The sequence below is a fragment of the Lissotriton vulgaris genome, chromosome 6, assembly GCF_964263255.1.
Source record: "Lissotriton vulgaris chromosome 6, aLisVul1.2, whole genome shotgun sequence".
NCBI classification, from domain to species: Eukaryota; Metazoa; Chordata; class Amphibia; order Caudata; family Salamandridae; genus Lissotriton; species Lissotriton vulgaris.
Window position 1 is genome coordinate 429816721 of NC_141694.1, and position 22045 is coordinate 429838765.

Genomic DNA, 22045 nt, shown 5'->3' on the forward strand with positions numbered 1-22045 from the left:
AAAGGGATCCCTGAGAAAAGCACGACTGAGTTACTTTAGTATCTAGCGTTAAATTAGTTCCTTACCAAACGTTGGGCGCCATGTAGTGTAGCTCCTATATTCTCAATAGGCTCTGCGCATTGGAATAATATATCCTATAGATTAGACGTAGGACTGAGGTCGACTAGGTCTCTATTGAATATATTAAACTTAACAGTGAGTGCCAGCTAGCTCAGAGGTCACTAGAAACTTTCTCGAATTCACGCGAAGGGATTCGTTTCTGACAAACGCATAAACATGACAACTTTGTTTCCAAGAATAAGAAATATATCTCTCAGAGTCGCGGAAACAATAGATAAGTATTTCCCTCAGTCAATCATGCATGCTTCGTTACAACAGAGTTGCAGAGAAATAGAGAGACAGGTGTTTTCAATAAAAAGGGTTTATTGAACAGTCTTCTTTCTCATGCAAGAGAAGTGAATTGCTACAATCGTTAAGCAGACTGCAAAGTATAATGCGTACAGCGTGAATAGTATTATAGATAGGGCTCCCAGTTTTATGGTATTTATTTTTATGACATTCCTGTCTGTATTTATCCATATTTATTTTTTGTTAATTTTATTTGTATTTATCCATATTTATTTTGGGTTTGGTAGAAAAATTAACCTTAAATTAGTATATTTCCACATTTATTCAATTAATAAATATGCACTTGTGCTTGAATCCCTGCCAGGTTTCAATACTGTGAACACCCGCTGAAGATAAATCAATGCAGTTATATGAAAATATGTGCATTTCAGTTATCAACCTTGTGCATATCTACTGGTGTTAAAGCGTCTTTACTAAAATTCCTCACTTTTTTAATCTCATTACCCGTCAATTCCCACAGCTAATGGCCTGGCAGTCATGGCAGACAGTATTAAGAATTACTCAAAAATCAACCCAATTTCCATTCTTATCCACATTTAAAAATAAATATAGACAAGAAAATAAATGTTTTCTGTCTGTATTTATCTGTAAAAATCCGTAAAAACGGAAAACAGGGAGCCTTAATTATAGAATAATATTGTAAAACCATTGTATGGTTTCTAAGCCATATAAAAATACATACATAAATAACATTGACTAAAAATACTCAACTGGTGCTTCAAAATACGCCCACCCCAATGTACCTAACCTAAGTCTAGTACGCGGGAAGAAGTAAGTATTGTGTAGCATAGGTTTAGTTGCTTTTGCCAAGAACCTACCAAAGGTTTCTCTAGATTCTAATCAGCTCCATACCTTAGTTAGAATGAAGAATGTCTGGTATCTCAGTCTCAGGACTCGATTTCCCAAGACGTCGCAAGGGGAGCTTGGAAACACTGGAGCTGGATTCTCGGCAGGAGAAGGGCAGCCTCTTGATCAGTGCATCAGCTGAATAGTCAGCATCCTTCGGCACTTGCTGTAGCGAGCTGTGTCGGGCAAGTAGATAGTCGAACTGCTCCGAGCCACCGTCGTTTGCCGTAGCAAGTGAAGGTATATTTATACCTTGAAGGTGTTTAGGAATGCCATAGTTTGACATAAAGTCGGGCATTTGAACGTAAGGAAAGAACACCTAGGGAACAGTTGTTCTTTGCAAGTACATGAGTTCTTGGACAAATTGATATTCAAGCAAGGGGAAGTTCCCTAACTGCTTAAGCCGATTTTCCACGAAATCGCTGTGACGTTTGGTGTGGATGGAAGTAGCCATGCCTGTATTTGGGTTGCATGGGCTATGCCTAAATAAAATATTGATTTCTATGCCTATATAAGGGCAATGTGAATTGTACCTATATAAGGGCATGAATCGGGAAAATTCACTCGGAGCTCTAAACGCCACACAACAAGACTATGCAGTAGCTCCTGCTACGTTCTTCTCCACCGCAGAAAACCCTGTTCAGCCGGACCTCTCCGAAAGGTATCCACCCTTGTAGAGCCATCGTCTGCTACAGCCTGCAGCTGGCACAGAGTAGAGTGGACTAATGTAGAGTGAAGTGGTGTAGAGTAGAGTAGTGTAGAGTAGAGTGGAGTGGACTAGCATAGATTGCCATAAAATAGAGTGCGGGCGACAGAGCTCTGACATTAAAATCAGATGGCCATCTTCTTTCTTGGCCAGACAACACCCTGCAATAAATCACTTCATAAAGTCTTTACTAGGACAGTGTAAAATAAGAAATATAGACACTAGTTTGTGTGTTAGTATTAAATTTGAGGACTGCTATGGAGTGCCCCATCTACAATGCCCCGATAGGTCTCTTGAAAGCATGTAACAGATCTCTATTCAGGCTGTTATATAGCCCACAGGAGGGCCATGTAGTCTATGTGAATTCTTTCTGCAGGCTCACCCACTATAACCCTATGCTTTCGGAGTGTAAGGGATAGAGTAGAGTAGTATAGAGTAGAATGGAGTGGCGTAGAGTGGCATAGAGTAGAGTAGAATAGAGTAGAGTTGCGCAGAGTGGAATGGCATAGGGTAGAGAGGCGCAGAAAAGAGTAGAGTGGTGCAGAGTAGAGTGGCAAACCATAGAGTGGCATATATTAGAGTGATGTAGAGAAGAGTGGCATAGAGTGGAGAGGCGTAGATTGCAGTAGAGTGGTGAGTGGATTGGTGTAGAGTTGAGTGGCATAGAATGAAGAGGCAAAGAGTGGAATAGCATAGAGTGGAATGATGTAGAATGAAGTGGTGTGGAGTAGAGTAGGGTAGAGTAGAGTAGAGTGGAGTGAACTAGCATAGATTGCTATAAAATAGAGTGGATTGCAGGAAGCGGCACATGGTAGAGTGTCATAGAATAGAGTGAAGTGGTGTAGAGTGGAGTGACGTAGAATACAGTGGTATTCAGTAGAGTGGCATACTGTATAGTGGTGTAGAGTAGAAGGATTTAGAGAAGAGTGGCATAGAGTCGAGTTGTGTAGAGTGCAGTAGAGTGGCATTGTGTAGAGTGGAGTGGCACTTAGTAGAGTCGTGTATAGTATTGTAATTGTGGGTATAAGTAACTAAAGCTTTAATAGACATGGCAGACAGGGTGAAAGCAACATAAATAAGAGGCCATATGCCTGTGTTGAAAGTACGAAAGAACATTGAACATCCAGAAGTAATACTGAAGCTCTTATAAAATAAAATAAATTATGCATCCCATAAGAAAAGGAAGAACAAAGATGAAGAGTAACACATTTACTTGGTCCATGCTCCAGGCAGGAGCTAGCACAAGAAAGGAAGTGACGCCTACAAGAGCTCAGCAATCAAAAGATTGCAAATGAGAGTGAAAACAAAATAAAAAACTGTATGCTGTGGGCATGTTGTAAGCCCACTGTATAGTAAACAATACTGCTCGCAACACGCTGTGTATGTGATACCTAAAAACAGTAATCTTGCATAGTCTGTTTTCATGCATTCCCACCATTCCAACCATACCTTTCAAAGGTCCCTCTGGCTACATATCTTTTTGACAAAAATGTAATTCTCAATGTTCAGTCTATATTGAGTTGGCTAGTATACAGTTCAAGCTTACCGACACTGTGTTCTAGCACCAGCACTAACCCTGAGCAAAGTCTGAAGAGTCGTTAACTAAAATGTAGCAGAAGCACTTGTTTTGCTGTTTTAATTTAATCATTTTATTTAGCACAAGAATACTTAGAATTTATCAACTTCAGGTAAAACATGTTAGTAACTATTTTTAGGAGTTACTGACCAACATATTTAGAGTCTTGATTCTGACCAATGCCATTGGATTAAAGAGCAGGTGTGTGAAAGAGTGGCGGCCAGCAGATGACATCCATGCAAAAGGTGTAATAAGGTAGATTGGCAAGCATGTGAGGACTGTCTCAATACGGTCTTCCTCCGTATGCCAAGTCCTGATTTCAATACTCCATGAAAAAAAAATACTACCCACTTCATCGCGCTCTCCGACTTTGCAGTAAGAAAATAATAACAGCATATTTGCTATTGCCTTAAGGAACAGAGTTCATCTACCTTCAAACCTATTGCCCCGGTGTTAGATATTTATATGGCAAGAGGTGTTAGTGCGGCGCTATATGGGGCAGAGCTTTGGGGAGCCCAGAATGTAGACCAGCTATCCTGTTCAGAAAATAAATTTTTGAAGGATTTGATGTGCCTCCCCAATAGTACCCCCACTCTACCACTGCCTCTGGACATGGGTTGTCGTTCCATCAAAGACCAGGCTAGACTGAGACCCCTTCTTCTCTGGGCCTGCATATGGAGGGTCCCTGAACTCGACAGCTATGCAGAGGGGTTGAAGGAAGTACTATCTATGTCTGGTTGATCAAAAATAAGGTGGCTAATGGACGTAAAGCATTTGTTAGGTGAGTTGGGTCTTGGAGAGGCTTGGCACTCCAGGTCCACCCCTCCCAAGCCAGTTCTGAAAAGAGTGTATTGGAATTGGGTAACGAGTAAGAGAAACATTGATCCCAATTTATGCAAATCCGCCAGAGAATTTTTAATAGTGAAGGATGTAGCCCTCTGGGAACCGTATCTTTACATTATTTTAATACCTAGAGACAGGGCCTTATATTTTAAATTTAGAATAGGTGTGCTCCCTGTGGGAGAACTGGCTGCACACTGGAAGATCCCGGCACAAACTATATATTTTGTCCTTTTAGGTCTGAGTCGGTGCCCCACCTTTTGTTTGAATGCCCTGCCTATAAAGCTCCTCGCAACAGGTGGTTAAAACCCTTGTGCAAAGAGCTTGGTACCATACATTACAGCGTGGCTTTGCAAATTTTGAAGTCTGATACACGGCCCCTGTTTGTTTGTGGTATAGCAAAGTTTTTAAGCTGGGCATGGTTAATTAGTTCAAAAAGGCTCATGCATATTGTTTAATTTAGGTCATTTTGTCAGACCATCTTAGGTAATTTATTGCCGCCATCTGTATTGTATTCTGTATGATTGTATTTTATGGCTAGGCTGTTATTCTTTTATTCTTGTTGTAATGTGTATGTACTGCTTTTTAAGATATTTTTTATATCGAAATAAAGCCAATTTGACTGACTGGCTATTGCCTTACCTCTCTCTTATGTGACTCGCAATGGTTTCAATTTATTTTGCAATCTCCTCTAATTGTAACAGTGCAGTTGCTACAAGTTTGTCTTTATTCTTCCTCCAAATATTCGTTGCCTATTCTATCCATTAACCTTCTGCAAAGAGGTCTGGACTCCCCAAGTAGGATGAAGCCAAGTGTAATTACTCTAAATAAATACCCATTGTTATCTATAAATGATGCCAGATTCGTAAAACATATGTGCCCTAACAAACCTGCTCCTGTGTATATCTTGGCGCGTGTCTGCATGTTTTGAGATGGAACAGTATCCCCTGGACTCTGAAACTATGTCACATTTTGTGGGCTGTACATTGTGAGCACAACAGACAGCATTTCTTGTAGGCCTCTGTCTTTTTAATCCCTGAAAAATACGTATGATTTTACAGCAGGAATTGTCACTAGCTCATACAACCATTTCACCTAATCAAAACAGGCCTTTTAAAAAGTGTTTTCATAACGGCATAATGAGTCATTTAGCCCATGTACCTCCACTTGCCCATGCTGAACTTTTGAAATGATTGAATCCTGATATTGTGTTACATTAAAAAATAATTCGAATTTGACCTCTGTACTGTAGTAATGAATACATGGACAAATATTATCTATCTATCTATCTATCTATCTATTTATCTATCTATCTATCTATCTATCTATCTATCTATCTATCTACCTACCTACATATATATTCAATTTAATTCAACATCTTTATACAGTCTAATTGAGAATAGAAGATACAAGTACATAAAATACAGTCCAAATCTATAATGTCACAAATAATGTAAAGCTTCTCAAATAGTTAATATAATGTATATATAAACATTACATGCTTTTACCTCTCCGTACTTCAACAAATGTCCACATTTGTAAACAATCGAAGGGTGCAATTCATGATCAAAATTGGAATCGCCGACATACTCAGCTCACAGGGGGAGCTTGAAAGGGGGAGAACAAGAACCTCAAAATAATGGTCAGCTATGTGCTCTTCTAGTGCAAGAGTCGGGGGGAGCGTCTCCGCATAGCATCGCATGTCCGCATGTCGAAGACAAGCTCTGAAGTCATGTCTTCCTAAACATGAAAGCGAAAATCAAAGGGAGAAAAGGGCTGTCACAAAAAGTTACTCTTCTACAATGAAACAGGTTTATATTTGAGTCTTCCTAAAACGTAATACATGCGTACAACTAATAGTACAATAGAAACATGTCAAACAGTACAAGGACTAAAGTGCAATGATCCTATCATAGTTTTTCTAGCCTGAATCGCTGCTTTCAAAAAGGCACAAACATAGTAACACATTTCAGGCGCACTTACATATTGTAGCTACAAAGCTACTCTACACCGTCGGAAACCTAGTTTGCATAACAAGGGTTTCAAAAAGTGCTTGGTGGCAGACTGTGCAAATTGCGAAAAAACTAAGTGCAGAAGTGATTGTACAGATAAAGGGCAGGAGAGAGGAGCAAGCAGCACAATGGACCAAAGAGGGAAGGAGAGAGGAGCAAGCAGCACAATGGACCAAAGAAAGCAGGAGAGAGGAGCAAGCAGCACAATGGACCAAAGAAAGCAGGAGAGAGGAGCAAGCAGCACAATGGACCAAAGAGGGAAGGAGAGAGGAGCAAGCAGCACAATGGACCAAAGAAAGCAGGAGAGAGGAGCAAGCAGCACAATGGACCAAAGAGGGAAGGAGAGAGGAGCAAGCAGCACAATGGACCAAAGAAAGCAGGAGAGAGGAGCAAGCAGCACAATGGACCAAAGAGGGCAGGGGAGAGGAGCAAGCAGCACACTGGACCAAAGAGGGCAGGACAGAGGAGCAAACAGCACAATGGACCAAAGAGGGCAGGAGAGAGGAGCAAGCAGCACAATGGACCAAAGAGGGAAGGAGAGAGGAGCAAGCAGCACAATGGACCAAAGAAAGCAGGAGATAGGAGCAAGCAGCACAATGGACCAAAGAGGGCAGGGGAGAGGAGCAAGCAGCACACTGGACCAAAGAGGGCAGGAGAGAGGAGCAAACAGCACAATGGACCAAAGAGGGAAGGAGAGAGGAGCAAGCAGCACAATGGACCAAAGAAAGCAGGAGAGAGGAGCAAGCAGCACAATGGACCAAAAAGGGAAGGAGAGAGGAGCAAGCAGCACAATGGACCAAAGAGGGAAGGAGAGAGGAGCAAGCAGCACAATGGACCAAAGAGGGAAGGAGAGAGGAGCAAGCAGCACAATGGACCAAAGAGGGAAGGAGAGAGGAGCAAGCAGCACAATGGACCAAAGAGGGCAGGGGAGAGGAGCAAGCAGCACACTGGACCAAAGAGGGCAGGAGAGAGGAGCAAACAGCACAATGGATCAAAGAGGGCAGGAGAGAGGAGCAAGCAGCACAATGGATCAAAGAGGGAAGGAGAGAGGAGCAAGCAGCACAATGGACCAAAGAAAGCAGGAGAGAGGAGCAAGCAGCACAATGGACCAAAGAGGGCAGGGGAGAGGAGCAAGCAGCACAATGGACCAAAGAGAGCAGGGGAGAGGAGCAAGCAGCACACTGGACCAAAGAGGGCAGGAGAGAGGAGCAAGCAGCACAATGGACCAAAGAGGGCAGGAGAGAGGAGCAAGCAGCACAATGGACCAAAGAGGGCAGGGGAGAGGAGCAAGCAGCACACTGGACCAAAGAGGGCAGGAGAGAGGAGCAAGCAGCACAATGGACCAAAGAGGGCAGGGGAGAGGAGCAAGCAGCACAAAGCAGGAGAGAGGAGCAAGCAGCACAATGGACCAAAGAGGGCAGGGGAGAGGAGCAAGCAGCACACTGGACCAAAGAGGGCAGGAGAGAGGAGCAAGCAGCACAATGGACCAAAGAGGGCAGGGGGGAGGAGCAAGCAGCACAATGGACCAAAGAGGGCAGAAGAGAGGAGCAAGCAGCACAATGGACCAAAGAGAGCAGGAGAGAGGAGCAAGCAGCACACTGGACCAAAGAGGGCAGGAGAGAGGAGCAAGCAGCACACTGGACCAAAGAGGGCAGGAGAGAGGAGCAAGCAGCACAATGGACCGAAGAGGGCAGGGGAGAGGAGCAAGCAGCACACTGGACCAAAGAGGGCAGGAGAGAGGAGCAAGCAGCACAATGGACCAAAGAGGGCAGGGGGGAGGAGCAAGCAGCACAATGGACCAAAGAGGGCAGAAGAGAGGAGCAAGCAGCACAATGGACCAAAGAGAGCAGGAGAGAGGAGCAAGCAGCACACTGGACCGAAGAGGGCAGGAGAGAGGAGCAAGCAGCACACTGGACCAAAGAGGGCAGTAGAGAGGAGCAAGCAGCACAATGGACCGAAGAGGGCAGGGGAGAGGAGCAATCAGCACAATGGACCAAAGAGAGCAGGAGAGAGGAGCAAGCAGCACAATGGACCAAAGAGGGCAGGGGAGAGGAGCAAGCAGCACACTGGACCAAAGAGGGCAGGAGAGAGGAGCAAGCAGCACAATGGACCAAAGAGGGCAGGGGAGAGGAGCAAGCAGCACACTGGACCAAAGAGGGCAGGAGAGAGGAGCAAGCAGCACAATGGACCAACGAGTGGAGGAGAGAGGAGCAAGCAGCACACTGGACCAAAGAGGGCAGGAGAGAGGAGCAAGCAGCACAATGGACCAAAGAGGGCAGGGGAGAGGAGCAAGCAGCACAATGGACCAAAGAGGGAAGGAGAGAGGGGCAAGCAGCACAATGGACCAAAGAGAGCAGGAGAGAGGAGCAAGCAGCACACTGGACCAAAGAGGGCAGGAGAGAGGAGCAAACAGCACAATGGACCAAAGAGGGAAGGAGAGAGGAGCAAGCAGCACAATGGACCAAAGAGGGAAGGAGAGAGGAGCAAGCAGCACAATGGACCAAAGAGGGAAGGAGAGAGGAGCAAGCAGCACAATGGACCAAAGGGAGCAGGAGAGAGGAGCAAGCAGCACACTGGACCAAAGAGGGCAGGAGAGAGGAGCAAGCAGCACACTGGACCAAAGAGGGCAGGAGAGAGGAGCAAGCAGCACAATGGACCAAAGAGGGCAGGGGAGAGGAGCAAGCAGCACAATGGACCAAAGAGGGCAGGAGAGAGGAGCAAGCAGCACAATGGACCAAAGAGAGCAGTAGAGAGGAGCAAGCAACACAATGGACCAAAGAGGGCAGGAAGGAGAGGCAGGGGTAGAAGTTGACAAAAGTCGGGAGGATGGAGGGCAAAGGCACGCTCACAAACACTAGAGGGCAGGGGCGAGGACAAGCACAATGAACCATAAAGGGCAAAGGGCAGGGGCAAAAGGGCAGACCGTGGACGGCAAAAGGAAGGTGTAGGGAAAGCAAGCTGACCAAGGAGTGCTGATGGGAGGGGCAGGAGCAGTGCAAACAAACAATAGACAGCAAGAGGGAGAGACAGGGACATCATGCTGACCATCTAGAACAGGTGGAAGGGGCAGCACAATTGATCGTGGAGAGCAGAAGGAATTGGAATACGAGGGAAGCTGACGGGAGGTAGGAAGGTCAGGGCTAGTCAGGAGGGAAACGGACTGAAAAAAATAGAACACAGAGGGAAGAAGGGTGAGGCAGTGGGAGCAGAATGGGCAATGGATGATGGGAGCAATGTGCAGGGACAACAACCTGACTACAGAGGGCAGGTAGGAGGTGCAGGTGTAACACAACCGACCACAGAGGGCAGGAGGGAGGGTCAGAGGCAGCACAGCGGGATACAGAGGACAAGATAGAAATGCTGGGGCAGCAGGCTGAAAACAGAGGTCAGGGAGAAGGAGCAGGCAGGGCAGTACAATAGACCAATGAGGGCATGACAGAGGGGAAGGAAGCTGACCATGGATGGTAGGTCCAAGGGGCAGGGGTAATAGGCAACAGAGGGTAGGAGAGAGGGAAAGAGATAACAAGCTGACTACAGACAGCAGGCAGCAGCAGTAGGGGCAGCACAATGGACTGTGGAAGCCAGGAGAGAGAGAGACAGGGGCAGAAATCTAACCACAGAAGAATGGAAGGAAGAGCAGGAGCAGCAAGCTGACCATATAGAGTAGGAAGAAGGGGCAACAGGCATGGGCAAGGGAGAACAGAGAAAAGTGGCCCAATGGACCCAGAGAGCAGAAGGAAGGGGTATGGAAAGCAAGCCGATCATGAATGGGGGTAACACAACGGGCCATGCATCGAAGGAGGAAGCAGCAGGAACAACAAGCTAGCTATGCAGTGCAAGTTAAAGGGTCATAGGCAGCACAATAGACTACAGGGGGCAGGAGGAGGGGACAAGAAGCGGCGCAGAAAGCTGACCATGGAGGGCAGGCGGGAGGGGCAGCACAACAGACCCTGGAGGACAGGAGGAAGCGTTTGAGGCTGCACACTGACAATGGAGTGCAGGCATGAGGGAGCAGGTATGGCACATTGACAACAGAGGGCAAGTGGAAAGATGCATGGGCAACGAGTTCACCACAAAGTGCAGGTGGAACTGGCATGGGCAGCCCAAGGACAACAGAGGGCAGGAAGGAGGAGCAGGGACAGAAAACAAAGGGTAGGACGGCAATAAACAAGGGGCAGGGGAAGCAAACCGACCACAGAGGGCAGGCAGGATGGGCATCACAATGGACCATTGAGGGTATGATGGAGGGGCAGGACCAGCACAATGGATCATATATGGCACGAGGGAGGAGCAGGCATAGCCAGCTGATTGCTTAAGGGAGGAGAAAGTTAAGGGATGCAAAACAAACAATGGAGGACAGGAAGAATGGGCAGGGGTAGCAAGCTGACCATGGAGGACAGGCAGATCAACAGACTCTGGAGTATCGATAGAAGAGGTAGGGACACACACAGACAATAGAAGGCAGACTGGAGGGGTTAAATGCAGCACATGGACAACAGAGGGCAGACAGAAGGGGGCAGGGGCAGCAAGCTGATAACAGAGGGCAGGTGGGAGGGGCATCACAACAGACCATGGATTGAAGGACACAGTGGAAGGAGCAGCATGTCACCTGCAATGGGAAGATTGGAGGGCAGGGGCAGCACAACAGACCTTGTAGGACAGGAGAGAGGGGAAGCACACAGCCAATGAAGGAAACAGAGAATGTCCTATTCCAGCAAATCCTTTTGCCAACTGGCACTGTGTAAGACATAAGTAGTGCACATGGGTTGTTGGCCACTTGCAGTGGGCTGGGCGCAGGGCCAATGCATGGCACCTCACTACTAAAGTCTTTGCTCTGTATGAGGTTTGGCACCTATGGACAGCGTGAGCACAGGCTCTGCAGCCCACCATCTGCTGCTCATGTCTAAAGGTCATGAGTTGCAGGGGGTTGGTCCCTCATGGTGTTTGCCAGGCTTAACCCCCTAGCTGTACATGGTTGAAGGGTGTGCCTTGTGGGAGTTTTGGTAGAACATGATAAAAAAGTTCAATGCAAAAACAAAGATTATATATAATTATAGTCAGATATGGTAATATAATCTTTCCTTACATTAAGAAAACTCCAGAAATGCACTGAAAAAAACAAAGGGCTTTATACTTAGGTATGATTATAAAGTCTTTTCTCACAATTATAAAAAGCTAGAATATTCACTGAACAAAATCCAAGGAGAAGATTACTTCAGCCCAGTGCAGCTGGGGGTTGCCACTGGGTCTGGACTCTGACCAGGCCCCGCACCCAATGCTATGCTGGCACCCAAACACCCACTGTGAATTACATTTGGCAATATGCGACTGGGTGTTTATGGCCCTGCACTCAACCACTCTGTGGGTGCCCTACCCCTCACAGATGGGCAATACTTCCTCGTGGGTACCCAACTCTCCCCAGGCACCCAAACCCTTGCTGCACATGCCCTTTGGCCATGCACGGTCGGGGGTTGCCTACATGGCCTAGCCTTCAGCCAAGCTTTTTGCCCAAACCACCCATGGGCACAGAACCCCCCACTGAGCATGGCCTTCAGCAGTGTGCACCAGTGGGTTAGCCATATTCCCAACCTACCACAGGTGAAGGGGCTAAACATCAATGCACATGGTCAACAGCATACACAATGGCATTTGAGTCTTTTTTTAATTGTTTTTTGGTATGGCTGTATTGGTAATGCATTACTACAGTTACCAGGTGCAGGTGCAGTACATTCAACTTGAAATCATTTTGTTTTAAATTTAAGTTAAGGAAGGGTCACTTTGCGACTCCTGGTGGTCAGATGCACCTACAGTACCCCATTATGTGGCCTTTTCTAAAGGTTTTCAAGAATTGGGGACCGAACTCCGGAAAAAAAGAAAGGTTACAAGGAACTTATAGTTAGGCTTACATTTCACTTATATAAAACCAGTGAAATTCAACAGTTAACTGAAGAATTCACTGAAAAAAACAAATGTTTAATATAATTATAGTCAGATATGGTTATATGATCTTCCCTTACAATTAAAAAACTCCAGAAATTCACTGAAAAAACAAAGGGCTTCATAGTTAGGTCTGATAATAAAGTGTTTGCTTACATTTAAAAAAACAAAGGTTACAGAAAATTTATAGTCAGTCTGACATTTCACTTGTACAAAACTAGTGAAATTCAGCAATTATAGGTAGCTTAGCTAGCTATAAATAAATCCCGCAATGCACTGCTTATACCTCACATATTACATCACTCATGACATGCTCAGTGATATCACTAATGGCATCTCAAATGACATAATTAATGATATCACTGATAATGTCAACCACAGAACCACTCAAACACCCAATCACACCTCCATACAACCAATCATACGACTACTCACACACTCACACCACAACTCACATATCCATTTATACACTTAAAAGCACTCACACATCTACTCAAGTCATCCATAGAGCTACTCACACATCAACTCACTCACTCGTACAGCCATTCACATAACCACTCATTCACCCATACAGCTACTCACATACCCACTTATTCACTCACACACCTACTCACTTATCCATACAGCCGTTCAAAACAGCCACTCACTCACCCATACAAGGACTCACACAACCAATTACATATCTATTCACACATCCATACAAGCACTCCCACATCAGATCACTCACCTATAAAGCCATCCACATAGACACTCACTCTTCAATGCAGCCAGTCACAGCCACCTCACTTAACCAAACACCCACTGAAACAGCCACTCACTCATACAGCCACTTACACACTCAGTCACTCACTCATACAGCCATCCAGATACCCACTTACTCACCTATAGAGTCAGCCAAACACCCATTCTCCCACCCATACACCCACCCATACAGGCAGTTACCCAGCCGCTCACTCACCCATAAAGCCAATGACAAACTCACTCACTCGCCGATATAGCCACTTACACTCACACACATACTCACACATGCAAATAAACATCCATTTACTTGCATATACAGCTATACACACACCACTACACGTATTTCTACAGAAACGTACACATGCTTACTCTCTTAAACAATCAATTACAGAAACACATACCTATTTATACAGGAACTCATTCAATCTCTCACTCTCACATATAATCACTTATATACATCAATACTCACATATACTAGTTTAAAACATATGTAGTTGCTCATAAAGATACTATTGAACCGGTCATTCACTCACTAACACACTCATACACGGACTCATCCACCCATACAGTCTTGCACACATGCTGTCTTCAAAACACATACAAACAGTGAGTCAGTCATTCATGCATCTGTGCGCTAAGTAATACCCCCACCAAACCATACAGACACTCATTCTGATTCTCAAAAAACCAACTAATAACCCAAATAGACACTCATGTAGCTACTCACCAACCCATGCAGCCACTTATACACAAAGTGAGACAATGATACAGATATTTACATATTTAAACATTACTCTCTAATTCATGTATTCACTAAGATACACTTAATAAGTCAGTTATACAATCAATTTTACAAAAAAACATAAATGTAGACACTTATTTACCCATTTATTCTTCCATCGACCTTTAGATATACATATATAAAAATATTTATTTTTCAGAAAGACACACATTCACTGGATGATGTCATCAGTGATGTCATCAGTGTTGTCATTTGATATGTCATGAGTGATGTTACTGACCATGTCATGAGTGATGAAATATGTGATGTCATCAACAGTGCATTGCGGGTGCGCAAGTTATAGCTAGCTGAATTAACTATGACGGGGGAAATTCAATGGTTTTGTATGAGTGAAATTTCCAGCTAACTATAACATGTGTGAAACTTATGTTTTTTTCAGTGAATTTCTATGGCTTTTTAAATGCTAATTCCTAACTATAACATGGCTGAAACCTATGGATTTATCTGTGAATTTCTACGGTTTTTGAAATGCTAATTCCTAACTATAACGTGGCTGAAACCTATGGTTTTTTCAGTAAATTTCTAAGGTTTTTTAAATGCTGATTCCTAACTATAACGTGGCTGAAACCTATGTTTTTTTCAGTGAATTTCAAAGGTTTTGTAAATGATAATTTTTAAATGTATTAATTGTTATATTTTTTTGATACGGATATACTACATTGTTATAAAGTATTTATTTTTAGATATTTTATTTTTTTAATTACATTACATATTTTTAATATAAATTGAAAAAAAATGTTTTTAAAAAAATTGAAATTGTAATATTTTTTTATTTTATATGTTTTTAAATGTATATATATATATATATATATATATATATATATTACCTACTGGCGGTCGCCAGTAGGTAGTTATAGTTAGGATTTTTTTCAATGCAAAATCTCAAAATTCTATTTGGAATAACTTTGGCGCCCGTTGAGGAATCTGCCTGAAAACTTCCTCAAATTTGCCTCGCGGAGCTCCAGTCTTTCCTTGGAAGTTTTGGGGGGATTTGTCAAGCGGGGGCCGAGATAAAAGGGGGGTCCCAAAACGTGTTTTCCCCATGTTAATTTCCATAGGGCGGTCAAACTCACTTTTAGCCCGAACAGCTGAATATTTTTTTTAATGTTTTTTGAACATTTTGTACTTTTTTGGGCTTTTCAAAACAGTTTTATATTTGTTTTGTATTTTTTTAGGGGGAGAAACAAAAAAAAGGGAATTGAAATTGGCTCAACTGGAGCAAAAAACAAAAAACGGAAAAAATTACTTCTTTTTGGGGCACTTGTGATTGTCACCTGCAAGGACGATGAGCTTTACGCTCTTTTCACCATAGGCGATAAGCTTGCCACATTCAGTACAAGTGATTTTAAAATCAGAAAATCGTTGCTGAATACAAGGCATCATCTCTGATGTTTCTGGTCCCGATGAAGTAGGTTCGTTTCTTTGGGAGGTGGTCCTTGAAGACTGGGGGAGGTTACTGGCCAGTTCCATGAGCTCTGCACGAGAATAGTTGTTAGGGTGCTTACGGATCATATGTCGAATCATGGTATTGTTACCAAAGGAATACTTTTTGTTTGGGTTGCCCCTTGAGAGTTGTTTCTTACAGATTAGGCAAGTTACCTTGGCCGCATTCACTTTTTTCTTGCCCTCTGGGAGTGAAAAAAACTCCCATACAATGTGTGACTTGGGTTTGTATGGGGTATTTTGTTCAGGCAGCCATCTTCTCCCATCCTCCTCTTCCTCTTCCTCTTCCTCCTCCACCTCTTCATGACCACCAATGTACTGTTGAGGTGGTCCTCTTGGTGGTTGTGGTGGTGGTGCAGATGCTCCAGCTGTTGCAGCTACAGTAGCCATTAGAAAGTACAACATAGTTCTCTCTCTATTACTGAAACAGGTCTTCCTCAGTCAAAGAACAAAGTCAGAATAAGGAAAAAAGGTGGGGTCTTTCATCATTTGGAAAAAAAAAGGCCTGAACCAATGAGAAGTGTTATTTTAAGGTCACAAGACCAGGGATTTCATCATTATGAAAGTAAAACTGTTCTGCACCAATTAAAAGTGTTATTTTCAGGTCACATGACGGACACGCTTATGTGACGCGGCCCAGGTCGCGTTCCGTAAGCGCGTCGGAAGTTTACGTTGCACGATCGTATTCGCTCGAGTGCTTCCGGGTGCGCTTACGCCGTGCGTATCACGCGGACGCGGCTACGCGATACGTCACAATCATGTTTTTGTTCGCGACATTCGCGCTAACGGGACGCTTCCCGGTTCGCGCACCGGGGCGCTTCAAACGACTACGCTCTCTGGGGCGCTCATTGGGGCGCGCCCCGGGAGCGCTCCAGGGTCAAAAAAATTTTTTTTTTTTAAAAATTGTTTAAAATACAAATAAAAGATAGGATTCATTCATTTTCAAAAATATTACATTTCATAGCTATAGACATTTGCTAATAACCCAATTTTGAACTTCAAAGAAAAAAACATAGGTTTGGGGCCTTATATATAGTTAGGAATTAGTATTTAAAAAACCTATGAAACTCACTGAAAAAAACATAGGTTTCACACCAGTTATAGTTAGGAATTAGCATATAAAAAACCTATTAAATTCACTGAAAAAAACATAGGTTTCACACCAGTTATAGTTAGCTGCAAATTTTACTGACTTAAAACCATTGAAATTCCACGTTATAGTTAGTTGGACTCACTATAACTTGCGCGTGTAATGCACTGCTGATGACGTCACATATTACATCACTCATGACATGGTCAGTGACATCACTCATGACATCACTGATGACACCATCTTTGTGACAGAGTGACAGACCTCCTTTCAGTGTAATGTAACCCTTGAAACACATATTCAAAAATAGAAATTAACATTTTCAAAAAAATGGAGATATCCATACCAGTTAAAACAACCAATTCAGTAATACCACCATCTATATACACATCCACTCATTCACCAACAGTTCTATATAGTCACTCATACATATACTCACTCATCATATGTAATGATACACCAATACATCCTGTTACACACCGACAGTCATCCAAAAGTTACTCACACACATACTCACACATGCAAATAAAGTATTGAACATCCATTTACTTGCATATACAACTATACACACACTACCACCTTACTTCTAAGGAAACTTACAGACACTCATACTGATACTAAAAAAACATCTAATAACCCATATACACACACATGTAGCTACTCACCAACCCATGTAGCCATTTATACACAAAGTGAAACACTGATACATATATTTAAATATTTTAACATTACTCGCTAATATATGTATTCACTAAGATACACTTAATAAGCCAGTTAACCAATCAATTTAAAAAAAAAACATTCATTAAAACATTTATTTAAACATTTATTCTTCCATCGACCTTTACATATACATATATAAAAAATATTTATTTTTCAGAAAGATACACATTCACTGGATGGTGTCATCGGTTATGTCATGAGTGATGTCACTGACCATGTCATGAGTGATGTAATATGTGACGTCATCAGCAGTGCATTACACGAGCAAGTTATAGTGAGTCCAACTAACCATAACGTGGAATTTCAATGGTTTTATGTCAGTAAAATTTGCAGCTAACTATAACTGGTGTGAAACCTATGGTTTTTTCAGTGAATATTATATAGCAGGCAATGAAATCCTATGGAAGGAAATTCAAGTTACTGGTAAGTACGGTTAAAATTACTTTTCGAGATCAGTACTGGGCTGAAAGATGCAGCACTGAGGTCTCTCCTGATAACAGGTGAGTGAATCAGAATTCGTAGTTCGGCTGATTTTAGAGGAATTTTTTACAGTTCCAAAACTCCATACTTAGAAGAATTTCCAATTGAAACTAGTCAATGTTAGCCTATGGAAGGAAATTCAAGTTACTGTAAGTATGGTTAGAATTACTTTTCAGGATCAATAGAGCGTTGAAAGATGCAGCACTGAGGTCTCTCCAGATAACAGGTGAGTAAATCGAAATTCGTAGTTCGGCTGATTTTAGAAGAATTTTTTAAAGTTCCAAAACTCCACACTTGAAAGAATTTACAAGTGAAACCAGTCAATGTTAGCCTATGGAAAGAAATTCAGGTTACTGTAAGTATGGTTAGAATTACTTTTCAGGATCAGTAGTGGGCTGAAAGATGCAGCACCAAGGTCTCTCCAGAAAACAGGTGAGTACATCGGAATTCGTAGTTCGGCTGATTTTAGAGGAATTTTTTAAAGTTCCAAAACTCCACACTTAGAAGAATTTCCAAGTGAAACCAGTCAATGTTAGCCTACGGAAGGAAATTCAAGTTATTGTAAGTATGGTTAGAATTTCTTTTCAGGATCAGTAGTGGGCTGAAAGATGCAGCACTGAGGTCTCTCCTGAAAACAGGTGAGTACATCGGAATTCGTAGTTCGGCTGATTTTAGAGGAATTTTTTAAAGTTCCAAAACTCCACACTTAGAAGAATTTCCAAGTGAAAATAGTCAATGTTAGCCTATGGAAGGAAATTCAAGTTACTGTAAGTATGGTTAGAATTACTTTTCAGGATCAGTAGTGGGCTGAAAGATGCAGCACTGAGGTCTCTCCTGATAACAGGTGAGTAAATCGGAATTCCTAGTTCGGCTGATTTTAGAGGAATTTTTTAAAGTTCCAAAACTCCACACTTAAAATAATTTCCAAGTGAAACCAGTCAATGTTAGCCTATATAAGGAAATTCAAGTAACTGGTAAGTACGGTTAGAATGACTTTTCATGATCAGTACTGGGCTCAAAGATGCAGCACTGACGTCTCTCCTGATAACAGGTGAGTAAATGGGAATTCGTAGTTTAGCTGATTTTGGAGGAATATTTGTATGTTTCAAAAATCAACACTTAGAAACTTTTCTGCTGAAAACCACATAATGGATTCCTATGGAAAGAAATCCAAGTTACTGTAAGTACACTTAGAATTACTTTTTAGGGTCAGTGCTGGGCTAAAAGATGCCGCACTGGGTTCTCTCCTGATAAAAGGTGAGTAAATGTGAATTCGTAATTCGGCTGATTTTAGAGGAATATTTGTACAATGGTGAAGGAAGGGGATGGGGCCTGAGGTGACATGTGTGCAAACACGCCCTGTGGCACATTTTAACTTACAGGATTAACCGCCATATTCATGAAAATCGGCATTTGCGATTCTGAAATAGCGAAAAAAAGCGAATCGCTATTCAGAAATCGCAAATCCGAATTCATGAATAATTGCGATTAAAAAAAGCGATTCGCACGCGATCGCAAAATCCGATTGCGATCCGATTGAAATTGCGATTAATCGCAGATTAATCGCAATTTCCGCCTACCCGCGCCTGGACTGCGATCTCGCAAATAGCGATATCGCTATTTGCGATATCGCAAACTCGCGAGATCGGGAAAACGGGAAGTTGCATTTCGAGCCCAGTGATGACATCACAACCAGGAAGCTGCCGGTTCCCACCACCATTTTGCACATCGAGGCACAGAGAGAGGGAGCACATTGGAGAGCTGCAGCTCATCTTGGCAAGTACACAGATCCACAGATCCACAACCCTATACCATGGCTGAGGAAGCTGCACCTGGGACCAGCAGCTCGTCTGGGAGAAAGAGAAAACTGAAATTCTCTGAGCAGGAGCTGGAACACCTAATTGAGGGGGTTGTGGCCAACCATGATCAACTGTTTGGCGCTAATTCACGGAGGGTCCCAGAAATGGAGAAGCGGCGCATATGGCAGGGGATAGCCTCAGCAGTGAACTCGGTGGGAGTGGCGGCCAGGTCCCTGGAAGAACTCAAAAAGCGGTGGTACGACCTCCGAGGCCGTGCCAAGGAGAAGGTGGCGGCGCGCCTTGGGGAGTCCTCGGGCACAGGAGGAGGAGGACCAACGGTACCACCAAACACCGCCATGGAGGACCAGGTTGAGAACACCCTGGAGAAGGAGGCCTGTGTCGGTTTCACTACACTGGACTCATCCCGCCCCACCCAAGACACCCAAGGTAAGTGGCATGCGACTGCGACCCTGCCCCCTATGGATGTCCATGACCAAATAGGCTCCCCCAATGTCCCATAGGCATGCCATAGTTGCACATCAAGGAATGTCCTGAAGCATTGTGGGAGATGTAGTTGGCCACAATGTTGTAGTACCACAATGCAGCCAGACAGGTCCCAATGCACACAAAGCCACTGCCATTCAGGGAATGTCACCCAGCATGCATGTAGCAACTGCACGTCTGCCTATGCATGCAACTAATGGTCCACCACTTACCCCCACAGGTGGCGATACCAGTGACAGCGATAGGCTGGAGATCGATGAGGGCGTCCCGGAGGTGGAGGTGCCAACACCTACCCAGGCACCAGCCCCTGCCGCTGCATCTACACCAGCAGCAAGTACCACCAGCAGCGTCCCCCCTGCAACTGGTGCAGCACCCACATCCGCTGGCATGTCAGCCCCCATTGTGCCTCCTGCCACCGCTGCTCCTCCCAGAGCCGCAGCCAGGGCAGTCACTCCTGTGCCCCCTGCATCAACTGCTACTGCCACACCAGCAGGCACACCCCCTGCGACTGGCTCACCTGCAACACCGGCGGTCTTACCCCCAGCAGCTGTCGCCTCAACATCCGGGGCTGCGCCACTGTCCACTCAGCGGCCAGCCTCACAATCAGGCCAGCAGGGCAGGCGTGGCAGGTCACGCCAGCGCTCCACAGCAGCTACCAGGCGGGCCAATGCTGATGGACTGGCGCGGCTCAGCGTCAAGAGACGGATGCTGCGCATTCACCAGCGCCAGGCTCAGCAGCAGGGAGCTATACAGCTCCAACTGCACATGATTGGGCGCAATGTAGCATCTGTTGCAGGCCACATGGAAGGCATGAGGGCAGACCTGGCAGGTGTTGGAGATGGAATGGCCCGCATTGCTGCAGCCGTGGAGGCCAACACCCGTGCCATGTTGAGAGTGCGCAGTGGGCAACGCAGGCGACACCGCCAACTATTGACCCGGCTTGGCACTTACAGCAGGGCAAGTTATGTGTCGGCAAATGCGACATCTCTTTTGGCGCGGCGCTGTCTGACCCAGCAGCACGCAATCATCCAGTGCAGCGAGGACATGACGAGGGTGCTGGAGACCCTCACAACGGCCGTCGTTGCTCTTCACCCTCCACCTATTCCATCTGTTGTGGGGGGTGATGATGCGAGTGAGGGGGCGTCCAGCCTCAGCTCAGAATCTGCCTCACAGGCCCCACCACCCACCCGCAGCACCAGGACCCCCCCATTGCCTGAAGCCCCGGAGGAGGATGCCCCTCAGAGGCGCTATGGAGGAACGCGCACTAGGCGCACCTAGAGAACTGCACCTAACCAATGGCACAGGCTGAGGTCAAGCCTGCCAGGCACTGATGCACAGCAGTATGGCGTAATACTGTTTGTTGGACTTATTTGGACAGAAACCTTATATTTCATTTTGTGAATTTAACAAATACATTTATTTTGCTACTCACATTAGCGTTTGGTCATCATTACATTTTGCATGCATTGATGATTTGTGGGGTGATGGAAGTGGTTGTACTAGAAACAGTTCACTGTGATGTGGTTGCGACATCTGTGCCCTTCTGCTGGGTTCTCCCCTTGTGCATGCCGCGCATGTGCAGGTGGCCGGTTGTCCCCCTCGGACTCACTGCCAGAGATGTCAACAGGTATCCGGCGCTTGGTTGCAATGTTATGTAGTATTGCGCAGACAGCCACAATGCGGCAGCACTTTTCAGGACTGTAATACATGGCCCCACCTGTCTTGTGCAGTATGCGGAACCTGCTCTTGAGCAGGCCAAATGTCCTTTTTATGCAATTCCTTGTCCGTATGTGTGCAATATTGTAGCGCCGTTGCTGGGGTGTAGCAGGGTTGAGGTATGGGGTCAGGAGGTATTCACGGAGGGCGTAGCCACTGTCACCTGAATGAGAGGAGCAGATGGTGATTGCCTGTGCTGCGCTGTTACATCTTTGCATTGTGACATTTCAATCAAAGTGTACTTACCAAGTAGGTGTCCTTCCCCAAACTCTCCCCTGACCAGTCGTGTGTGGAGTCCGCTGTGCCGGAAAATGAAGGAGTCATGGGTACTCCCTGGGTACCGTGCGACAATGTCAGTGATGTATGTCTTGGCATTGCAGACCATCTGGATATTGAGGGAGTGGTAGCACTTTCTATTGCGG